At 44.9% G+C, this 13110-nt stretch overlaps 1 pseudogene; it reads left to right on the forward strand.

The window, feature by feature from the left end:
* Positions 1-8182: 8182 nt before the first annotated feature.
* The window catches only part of LOC118376607 (epidermal growth factor receptor kinase substrate 8-like protein 1), a 30104-nt pseudogene continuing 25176 nt past the window's right edge, over positions 8183-13110 (forward strand).

Raw genomic sequence — 13110 nt, forward strand, 5'->3', positions numbered from 1 at the left:
CTATACCCACATAATAACATCACCATCCATCCTCCTCCTACCCACATAATAACATCACCATCCATCCTCCTCCATACCCACATAATAACATCACCATCCATCCTCCTCTCTACCCACATAATAACATCACCATCCATCCTCCTTTCTACCCACACAATAACATCACCATCCATCCTCCTCTCTACCCACATAATAACATCACCATCCATCCTCCTCCATACCCACATAATAACATCACCATCCATCCTCCTTCATACCCACATAATAACATCACCATCCATCCTCCTCTACCCACATAATAACATCACATCCATCATACCCACATAATAACATCACCATCCATCCTCCTTTCTACCCACACAATAACATCACCATCCATCCTCCTCTCTACCCACATAATAACATCACCATCCATCCTCCTCTCTACCCACATAATAACATCACCATCCATCCTCCTCTACCCACATAATAACATCACCATCCATCCTCCTCTCTACCCACATAATAACATCACCATCCATCCTCCTCTCTACCCACACAATAACATCACCATCCATCCTCCTCTCTACCCACACAATAACATCACCATCCATCCTCCTCTCTACCCACACAATAACATCACCATCCATCCTCCTCTCTACCCACATAATAACATCACCATCCATCCTCCTTCTACCCACATAATAACATCACCATCCATCCTCCTTATACCCACATAATAACATCACCATCCATCCTCCTCTCTACCCACATAATAACATCACCATCCATCCTCCTCCTACCCATAATAACATACCACATACCACATAATAACATCCATCCATCCTCCTCTACCCACACAATAACATCACCATCCATCCTCCCTCTTCCCACACATCAATTCATCTTCCTCTACATCACCATCCATCCTCCTCTTTATACCCACATAATAACATCACCATCCATCCTCCTCCATACCCACATAATAACATCACCATCCATCCTCCTCCATACCCACATAATAACATCACCATCCATCCTCCTCCTCTACCACATAATAACATCACCATCCATCCTCCTCATCTACCCACATAATAACATCACCATCCATCCTCCTCTCTACCCACACAATAACATCACCATCCATCCTCCTTTCTACCCACACAATAACATCACCATCCATCCTCCTCTATACCCACATAATAACATCACCATCCATCCTCCTCCATACCCACATAATAACATCACCATCCATCCTCCATACCCACATAATAACATCACCATCCACCCACATAATAACATCACCATCCATCCTCCTTCTACCCACACATAACATCACCATCCATCCTCCTCTCTACACAATAACATCACCATCCATCTCTCCTCTCTAACATAATAACATCACCATCCATCCTCCTCTCTACCCACATAATAACATCACCATCCATCCTCCATCTCCTACCCACATAATAACATCACCATCCATCCTCCTCATACCCACATAATAACATCACCATCCATCCTCCTCTCTACCCACATAATAACATCACCATCCATCCTACCCCCTTTCCATACCCACATAAATCACCATCCATCCTCCTCCATCATAATAACATCCATCCTCCTCTCTACCCACATAATAACATCACCATCCATCCTCCTCTCTACCCACATAATAACATCACCATCCATCCTCCTCTCTACCCACATAATAACATCACCATCCATCCTCCTCTCTACCCACATAATAACATCACCATCCATCCTCCTCATACCCACATAATAACATCACCATCCATCCTCCTCCATACCCACATAATAACATCACCATCCATCCTCCTCTCTACCCACATAATAACATCACCATCCATCCTCCTTTCTACCCACATAATAACATCACCATCCATCCTCCTCTCTACCCACATAATAACATCACCATCCATCCTCCTCTCTACCCACACAATAACATCACCATCTCTCCTTCTACCCACACAATAACATCACCATCCATCTCTTATACCCACATAATAACATCACCATCCATCCTCCTCTATACCCACATAATAACATCACCATCCATCCTCCTCCATACCCACATAATAACATCACCATCCATCTCCTCCATACCACATAATAACATCAATCCAACATACCCACATAATAACATCACCATCCATCCTCCTCTCTACCCACACAATAACATCACCATCCATCCTCCTTTTTACCCACACAATAACGTCACCATCCATCCTCCTCTCTACCCACATAATAACATCACCATCCATCCTCCTCCATACCCACATAATAACATCACCATCCATCCTCCTCCATACCCACATAATAACATCACCATCCATCCTCCTCTCTACCCGCATAATAACATCACCATCCATCCTCCTTTCTACCCACATAATAACATCACCATCCGTCCTCCTCTCTACCCACATAATAACATCACCATCCATCCTCCTCTCTACCCACATAATAACATCACCATCCATCCTCCCTCTACCCACAATAACATCACCATCCATCCTCCTTATACCCACACAATAACATCACCATCCATCCTCCTCTCTACCCACATAATAACATCACCATCCATCATACCCCATATAACATCACCATCCATCCTCCTCTTACCCACATAATAACATCACCATCACTCTCTACCCACATAATAACATCACCATCCATCCTCCTCTACCCACATAATAACATCACCATCCATCCTCCTCTCTTCCCACATAATAACATCACCATCCATCCTCCTTTCTACCCACATAATAACATCACCATCCATCCTCCTTCTACCCACATAATAACATCACCATCCATCCTCCTCTCTACCCACACAATAACATCACCATCCATCCTCCTTTCTACCCACACAATAACATCACCATCCATCCTCCTCTCTACCCACATAATAACATCACCATCCATCCTCCTCCATACCCACATAATAACATCACCATCCATCCTCCTCCCTACCCACATAATAACATCACCATCCATCCTCCTCTCTACCCACATAATAACATCACCATCCATCCTCCTCTCTACCCACACAATAACATCACCATCCATCCTCCTCTCTACCCACATAATAACATCACCATCCATCCTCCTCTCTACCCACATAATAACATCACCATCCATCCTCCTCTCTACCCACATAATAACATCACCATCCATCCTCCTCTCTACCCACATAATAACATCACCATCCATCCTCCTCTCTACCCACACAATAACATCACCATCCATCCTCCTCTCTACCCACATAATAACATCACCATCCATCCTCCTCTCTACCCACATAATAACATCACCATCCATCCTCCTCTCTACCCACATAATAACATCACCATCCATCCTCCTCTCTACCCACATAATAACATCACCATCCATCCTCCTCTCTACCCACATAATAACATCACCATCCATCCTCCTCCTACCCACATAATAACATCACCATCCATCCTCCTCTCATACCCACATAATAACATCACCATCCATCCTCCTCCATACCCACATAATAACATCACCATCCATCCTCCTCTCTACCCACACAATAACATCACCATCCATCCTCCTCTCTTCCCACATAATAACATCACCATCCATCCTCCTCTCTACCACATAATAACATCACCATCCATCCTCCTCTCTACCCACATAATAACATCACCATCCATCCTCCTCCATACCCACATAATAACATCACCATCCATCCTCCTCTCTACCCACATAATAACATCACCATCCATCCTCCTCTCTACCCACATAATAACATCACCATCCATCCTCCTCTCTACCCACATAATAACATCACCATCCATCCTCCTCTATACCCACATAATAACATCACCATCCATCCTCCTCCATACATAATAACATCACCATCCATCCTCCATCCCACATAATAACATCACCATCCATCCTCCTCCTACCCACATAATAACATCACCATCCATCCTCCTTTCTACCCACATAATAACATCACCATCCATCCTCCTCTCTACCCACATAATAACATCACCATCCATCCTCCTCTCTACCCACATAATAACATCACCATCCATCCTCCTCTCTACCCACATAATAACATCACCATCCATCCTCCTCTCTACCCACATAATAACATCACCATCCATCCTCCTCCTACCCACATAATAACATCACCATCCATCCTCCTCCATACCCACATAATAACATCACCATCCATCCTCCTCCTCTACCCACATAATAACATCACCATCCATCCTCCTCTCTACCCACATAATAACATCACCATCCATCCTCCTCTCTACCCACATAATAACATCACCATCCATCCTCCTCTCTACCCACATAATAACATCACCATCCATCCTCCTCTCTACCCACATAATAACATCACCATCCATCCTCCTCCATACCCACATAATAACATCACCATCCATCCTCCTCATACCCACATAATAACATCACCATCCATCCTCCCTCTACCCACATAATAACATCACCATCCATCCTCCTTCTACCCACATAATAACATCACCATCCATCCTCCTCTCTACCCACATAATAACATCACCATCCATCCTCCTCTCTACCCACATAATAACATCACCATCCATCCTCCTTCTACCCACATAATAACATCACCATCCATCCTCCTCTCTACCCACATAATAACATCACCATCCATCCTCCTCTCTACCCACATAATAACATCACCATCCATCCTCCTCTCTACCCACATAATAACATCACCATCCATCCTCCTCTCTACCCACATAATAACATCACCATCCATCCTCCTTTCTACCCACATAATAACATCACCATCCATCCTCCTCTCTACCCACATAATAACATCACCATCCATCCTCCTCTCTACCCACATAATAACATCACCATCCATCCTCCTCTCTACCCACATAATAACATCACCATCCATCCTCCTCCATACCCACATAATAACATCACCATCCATCCTCCTCTCTACCCACATAATAACATCACCATCCATCCTCCTCCTACCCACATAATAACATCACCATCCATCCTCCTCTCTACCCACATAATAACATCACCATCCATCCTCCTCCTACCCACATAATAACATCACCATCCATCCTCCTCTCTACCCACATAATAACATCACCATCCATCCTCCTCCATACCCACATAATAACATCACCATCCATCCTCCTCCATACCCACATAATAACATCACCATCCATCCTCCTCTCTACCCACACAATAACATCACCATCCATCCTCCTCCATACCCACATAATAACATCACCATCCATCCTCCTCCATACCCACATAATAACATCACCATCCATCCTCCTCTCTACCCACACAATAACATCACCATCCATCCTCCTCTCTACCCACATAATAACATCACCATCCATCCTCCTCCATACCCACATAATAACATCACCATCCATCCTCCTCCATACCCACATAATAACATCACCATCCATGTCTCCTCATACCACATAATAACATCAAAATACCCATATGGTCTATCACCATCCATCCTCCTCCAATACCACATAATAACATCACCATCCATCCTCCTCCATACCCACAATAACATCACCATCCATCCTCCTTTCATACCCACATAATAACATCATCCATCCTCCTCCAATACCCATCCATCACCCATCCTCCTCTCTACCCACACAATAACATCACCATCCATCCTCCTTACCATCTATCCTTACCACACAATAATCAGTTACATCACCATCCATCCTACCAAAACCATATGGTAACTAGTTGTCACTATCCATCCTCCCTTACCAAAACCATATGGTCTAGTTACCACTATCCTCCTTACCAAAACCATATGGTAAGTTACCATTAGGTCCCATGCCAAAGGTAAGGTCTAGTTACCACTAGGCTCCCTTACCAAAACCATATGGTCTAGTTACCACTAGGCTCCCTTACCAAAACCATATGGTCTAGTTACCACTAGGACTCCCTTACCAAAACCATATGGTCTAGTTACCACTAGGCTCCCTTACCAAAACCATATGGTCTAGTTACCACTAGGATCCCTTACCAAAACAATATGGACTAGTTACCACTAGGCTCCTTTACCAAAACCATATCCATATTAGTTCCTTTCACAACACATTAAGCGTGTTCCCTCTGGCCATCTCTCTACTATCACATATCTACAATACAAAATGAATGTGTACAGTACATGTGTGTAGAATGTGTCTTGTCATGTGTCTGTACCTTTGTGTGTGTCTCTTCACAGTCCCCGCTGTTTCATAAGGTGTATTTGTATCTGTGTTTTAAATCTGATTCTACTGCTTGTATCAGTTCCATGTAGTCATGGCTCTATGCAGTACAACCTGAGGACCTTGGCTGCTGTATCATATATTATCACCACTGTATATAGTTACTGTACTTGTTGTAAGTAATTAATGGAGACACACATAACACAAATGCCTACACCACTGAAGTAACAGCATTCTTCTGATACTATGCACCGTGTGACGTCTATGTGTGTGTGTGTGTGGATGTGGGTGGGGTGTGGGTGTGACGTGTGTGTGTCATCCATAACCGGTTAGAGAGAGAGTGTGAGGCATTGTGGCAGACAGGTCAATAGATAGAGACTGAAGCTATGTGACTTTATGACCCTGGACAAACCAGCTCCACCAGAACACAGACACCATGACAGAATGATAGAGAGGGAGGGAGAGAGAGAGATAGAGAATAATATATAATAATAATATATGCCATTTAGCAGACGCTTTTATCCAAAGCGACTTACAGTCATGTGTGCATACATTCGACGTATGGGTGGTCCGGGAATCAAACCCACTACCCTGGCGTTACAAGCGCCATGCTCTACCAACTGAGCTACAGAAGGACCACGAAGAGAAGAGAGGAGAGGGGAGAGAGAGAGGGAGAGAGAGAGAGAGAGAGAGAGAGAGAGAGAGAGAGAGAGAGAGAGAGAGAGAGAGAGAGAGAGGGAGAGAGAGAGAGAGAGAGAGAGAGAGGAGAGAGAAGAGAGAGAGAGAGAGAGAGAGAGAGAGAGTGCAAGAGAGGGTGGGGGGTGGAGAGAGAGATAGAGAAACACAGCCACACAGCCACACCACATGGATCCTATCGTATCTCACTGGAAGGTACAAGTCAGTTATGAATGGAGGAAAGCCACAAAGCCACCAAACCATGTCAGCACACAGACACAAGACCTATGAAACACAGACAGTGTTGTTTATACGCAGCATTATGTGGGTCATGTTTTGTAATGTGGAGGCAGAGGTTGACTTGAGGATTCTCCAGGTCCTGTCAGACCTACGAACACACAGGAGGCATATCTGACCTCAGTGATCTTACAGAGGAGGGATTGGAAATGTTTTAAATGGACCAGCTTCAAAGGGTGGTGTGGAGGATCAATCAGATAAACCTGGTGAGGTATTGGAGAGTCAACCTGCAGGTCCCAGGATATGAAGGCGGTCTGCACCGCTGACAGCAGGCTCAAATGATCACAGCCCTGGGACCTCCATCGACCCATTGCTTCCAGACCTTCAGGATGTGTGTGTCTGAGTTGTGAGCATAGAGATGTTTATGTTCTCTGTAAGTTAACGAACAATGAAATACATCTCATCTTATTATCATGTATTAAAGGTGCACACGCACAAGAAAAGACTCCAAACCTTCGTGCTCCAGGTTTCCTTTTCCTGCAAAGGTGGATATTTATTCAATTTGAACTAGACAGGAAAGTATCTCCACAGACACCTCAGGCCATGTCCATGCCTACACACAACTTCTACCATTTGAAGAATTGTACTGCAAGGCAATATCATTTTTTGAAAATGTAGGTGTTTGGTGACACTTAGGCATTCAGTGATAACAACAGTACTAAGAACAGGAAGACATATTTCAACAGATGTGTTTGCCATTGGAGATTGTATAGCAGGGTTTATTTACATTTCTGAGATTCAGATCAGATCAGCTCTTAGCACAGGCAACACCTAAGAGAACTGTGTCACAGAGAAAGTGTGTGTGAGTGTGTCTGTGAGAGAGAGAGAGAGAGAGAGAGAGAGAGAGAGAGAGAGAGAGAGAGAGAGAGAGAGAGAGAGAGAGAGAGAGAGAGAGAGAGAGAGAGAGAGAGAGAGAGAGAGAGAAATAGAGAGAGAGAGAGAGAGAGAAATAGAGAGAGAGAAATAGAGAGAGAGAGAGAAAGAGAGAGAAACCAAGTGAGATTTGTGGAGAGAGGAAGGCTAGACTTGTTTATCTCGTTCTTGCATAACTCCAGAAGGAGGGACAGACTGGTGTAAACAGAGCAGGATGTGACAGTAGACAGACAAGGCTGTTGGACTGGGCTGGAGGAATACACGCAGACACACACTAAAAGGTACTGACAATTTCTATATGGATTATACCCTGTATGTGTGTGTGTGTGTGTGTGTGTGTGTGTGTGTGTGTGTGTGTGTGTGTGTGTGTGTGAGAGAAAGATGTGAAGACCATCATGAACAGTTTGGTGTGAGGTTAGACAGGACTGTCAGTCATGTGTAGTTGTTGTGAATATAGACAAGGGGAGAGAGAGAGACAGAGAGAGATGAGCAGAGTAAGGACCAGTTAAACCAGGGGTGTCAAACTCATTCCATGGAGGGCCTAGTGTCTGCTGGTTTTTGTTTTTTCCTTTCAATTAAGACCTAGACAACCAGGTGAGGGGAGTTCCTTACTAATTAGTAACCTTAATTCATCAACCGATTACAAGGGAGGAGCAAAAATACTCGTCCCTCCGTGGAATGAGTTTGACATGTGAGTTAAAGTCAATACATTGTTAAAAGGAGCAGGGTATCTTGGATTATGGATTTGGTCTATGATGTCATTGCACTGAATCTGTCAGTGACCCACACACACACACACACACACACACACACACACACACACACACACACACACACACACACACACACACACACACACACACACACACACACACACACACACACACACACACACACACACACACACACAGCTGAGGGAATGTGACAATGTGACACACACCTCAGGCCTCTTCCTGGTTTTTGTTGTTGTATTGTTTATTTGACAGTACAGATAGTAGAGGGATCTCCATCTTCCACCGTTTCCTGTTAATGAAACATGGTCTTCAACATGGACCACAATGAGCTCAATGAAGTGTATTACTGCTGGGCTGGAACCAACACACATTCCCAGTAGCTATTCAGGACTGGAGTGACACATATTTCATTTCACACAGCATGTTTCTATCAACTGATGATAGTGGCGCAGAGGTCTAAGGCACTGCATCTCAGTGCTAGAGGCGTCACTACAGACCCTGGCTCGATCCCGGGGTGTATCACAACTGGCCGTGATCGGGAGTCCCATAGGGCGGCGCACAATTGTTCCGGCGTTGTCTGGGTTAGGGGAGGGTTTGGCGGGGAGGCCGTCATTGTAAAATAAGAATTTGTTCTTAACTGACTTGCCTAGTAAAATAGAAAATATGAACACCTCACGGTATTTAAAAAGTCAGTTGGTGATTTATGTTGTCAAGGGTGTATGAACTGTATGTGGAAGAGTTTACAGGAGATAAGTGAGATGAGAACTGCTACAATCTCATGTGCCATCTACTGCCGTTGTGCCCTTGACCAAGGTACTTCATCCACAAGGCAGTTTTTGTTTTACTTTCGTGCTGATGCACTTTTGACCTGACTTTCTGCAATATATTTGTAGTGTCCAATGCGTTATGTAAGTCTCTGTTAAGCATTGTGTTGTCATAAGACAACCAACTGTATTTCTCTTCTTAACTTTTCTACCTTTTGTATTCTGACGGGGCAGTTACACTGCTGCCCCCTGTTGGTGAGATCTGACTGGGCAGTTACACTGTTGCCCCCTGTTGGTGAGATCTGACTGGGCAGTTACACTGCTGTCCCCTGTTGGTGAGATCTGACTGGGCAGTTACACTGCTGTCCCCTGTTGGTGAGATCTGACTGGGCAGTTACACTGCTGTCCCCTGTTGGTGAGATCTGACTGGGCAGTTACACTGTTGGCCCCTGTTGGTGAGATCTGACTGGGCAGTTACATTGCTGCCCCCTGTTGGTGAGATCTGACTAGGCAGTTACACTGCTGCCCCCTGTTGGTGAGATCTGACTGGGCAGTTACATTGCTGCCCCCTGTTGGTGAGATCTGACTGGGCAGTTACACTGTTGCCCCCTGTTGGTGAGATCTGACTGGGCAGTTACACTGCTGCCCCCTGTTGGTGAGATCTGACTGGGCAGTTACACTGCTGCCCCCTGTTGGTGAGATCTGACTGGGCAGTTACACTGTTGCCCCCTGTTGGTGAGATCTGACTGGGCAGTTACACTGCTGCCCCCTGTTGGTGAGATCTGACTGGGCAGTTACACTGCTGTCCCCTGTTGGTGAGATCTGACTGGGCAGTTACACTGCTGTCCCCTGTTGGTGAGATCTGACTGGGCAGTTACACTGCTGCCCCCTGTTGGTGAGATCTGACTGGGCAGTTACACTGCTGCCCCCTGTTGGTGAGATCTGACTGGGCAGTTACACTGCTGTCCCCTGTTGGTGAGATCTGACTGGGCAGTTATACTGCTGCCTCCTGTTGGTGAGATCTGACTGGGCAGTTACACTGCTGTCCCCTGTTGGTGAGATCTGACTGGGCAGTTACATTGCTGCCCCCTGTTGGTGAAATCTGACTGGGCAGTTACACTGCTGCCCCCTGTTGGTGAAATCTGACTGGGCAGCTACACTGCTGTCCCCTGTTGGTGAGATCTGACTGGGCAGTTACACTGCTGCCCCCTGTTGGTGAGATCTGACTGGGCAGTTACACTGCTGCCCTCTGTTGGTGAGATCTGACTGCGCAGTTATACTGCTGCCCCCTGTTGGTGAGATCTGACTGGGCAGTTATACTGCTGCCCCCTGTTGGTGAGATCTGACTGGGCAGTTATACTGCTGCCCCCTGTTGGTGAGATCTGACTGGGCAGTTACACTGCTGCCCCCTGTTGGTGAGATCTGACTGGGCAGTTACACTGCTGTCCTCTGTTGGTGAGATCTGACTGGGCAGTTACACTGCTGCCCCCTGTTGGTGAGATCTGACTGGGCAGTTACACTGCTGTCCCCTGTTGGTGAGATCTGACTGGGCAGTTACACTGCTGTCCTCTGTTGGTGAGATCTGACTGGGCAGTTACACTGCTTCCCCCTGTTGGTGAAATCCCCCCCCCGTGGTTGTACAGTACCTTCTTAATCACATGGTTGTAGTCTGTGGTTGTACTGTCTTCTGAATCACATGGTGGTAGTCTATGGTTGTACTGTCTTCTGAATCACATGGTGGTAGTCTATGTCAAAGCTTGCTAGTGAGAGCTTCCCTCCCCCATTTGGTTATTGCACGGTTGAAGTGCTGACGTTTGCATAATGTTGGGAATTTTGGGGGGGTTGCAAGTTCTTGTCACCAAAGGTTAATGTCAAATGCGCTACAACCTGCCTCGGATTGAATCTCTGTCCTAATCTAAATCCTAGTCCCTACATCTTGATTGAATCTCTGTCCTAATCTAAATCCTAGTCCCTACCTCCTGATTGAATCTCTGTCCTAATCTAAGTGCTAGTCCCTACCTCCTGATTGAATCTCTGTCCTAATCTAAATCCTAGTCCCTACGTCCTGATTGAATCTCTGTCCTAATCTAAATCCTAGTCCCTACATCTTGATTGAATCTCTGTCCTAATCTAAATCCTAGTCCCTACGTCCTGATTGAATCTCTGTCCTAATCTAAATCCTAGTCCCTACGTCCTGATTGAATCTCTGTCCTAATCTAAATCCTAGTCCTTACATCTTGATTGAATCTCTGTCCTAATCTAAATCCTAGTCCCTACCTCCTGATTGAATCTCTGTCCTAATCTAAATCCTAGTCCCTACATCTGATTGAATCTCTGTCCTAATCTAAGTGCTAGTCCCTACCTCCTGATTGAATCTCTGTCCTAATCTAAGTCCTAGTCCCTACCTCCTGATTGAATCTCTGTCCTAATCTAAATCCTAGTCCCTACATCTTGATTGAATCTCTGTCCTAATCTAAGTGCTAGTCCCTACATCTGGATTGAATCTCTGTCCTAATCTAAATGCTAGTCCCTACCTCCTGATTGAATCTCTGTCCTAATCTAAATCCTAGTCCCTACGTCCTGATTGAATCTCTGTCCTAATCTAAATCCTAGTCCTTACATCTTGATTGAATCTCTGTCCTAATCTAAATCCTAGTCCCTACGTCCTGATTGAATCTCTGTCCTAATCTAAATCCTAGTCCCTACGTCCTGATTGAATCTCTGTCCTAATTTAAATCCTAGTCCTTACATCTTGATTGAATCTCTGTCCTAATCTAAATCCTAGTCCTTACATCTTGATTGAATCTCTGTCCTAATCTAAATCCTAGTCCCTACCTCCTGATTGAATCTCTGTCCTAATCTAAATCCTAGTCCCTACCTCCTGATTGAATCTCTGTCCTAATCTAAATCCTAGTCCCTACGTCCTGATTGAATCTCTGTCCTAATCTAAATCCTAGTCCTTACATCTTGATTGAATCTCTGTCCTAATTTAAATCCTAGTCCTTACATCTTGATTTAATCTCTGTCCTAATCTAAATCCTAGTCCCTACATCTTGATTGAATCTCTGTCCTAATTTAAGTGCTAGTCCCTACCTCTTGATTGAATCTCTGTCCTAATCTAAATCCTAGTCCCTACCTCTTGATTGAATCTCTGTCCTAATCTAAATCCTAGTCCTTACGTCTTGATTGAATCTCTGTCCTAATCTAAATCCTAGTCCCTACATCTTGATTGAATCTCTGTCCTAATCTAAGTGCTAGTCCCTACCTCTTGATTGAATCTCTGTCCAATCTAAGTGCTAGTCCCTACCTCCTGATTGAATCTCTGTCCTAATCTAAGTGCTAGTCCCTACCTCCTGATTGAATCTCTGTCCTAATCTAAGTGCTAGTCCCTACCTCCTGATTGAATCTCTGTCCTAATCTAAGTGCTAGTCCCTACCTCCTGATTGAATCTCTGTCCTAATCTAAGTGCTAGTCCCTACCTCTTGATTGAATCTCTGTCCTAATCTAAATCCTAGTCCCTACATCTTGATT

The sequence above is a fragment of the Oncorhynchus keta genome, chromosome 5, assembly GCF_023373465.1.
Source record: "Oncorhynchus keta strain PuntledgeMale-10-30-2019 chromosome 5, Oket_V2, whole genome shotgun sequence".
Classification (NCBI taxonomy): Eukaryota; Metazoa; Chordata; class Actinopteri; order Salmoniformes; family Salmonidae; genus Oncorhynchus; species Oncorhynchus keta.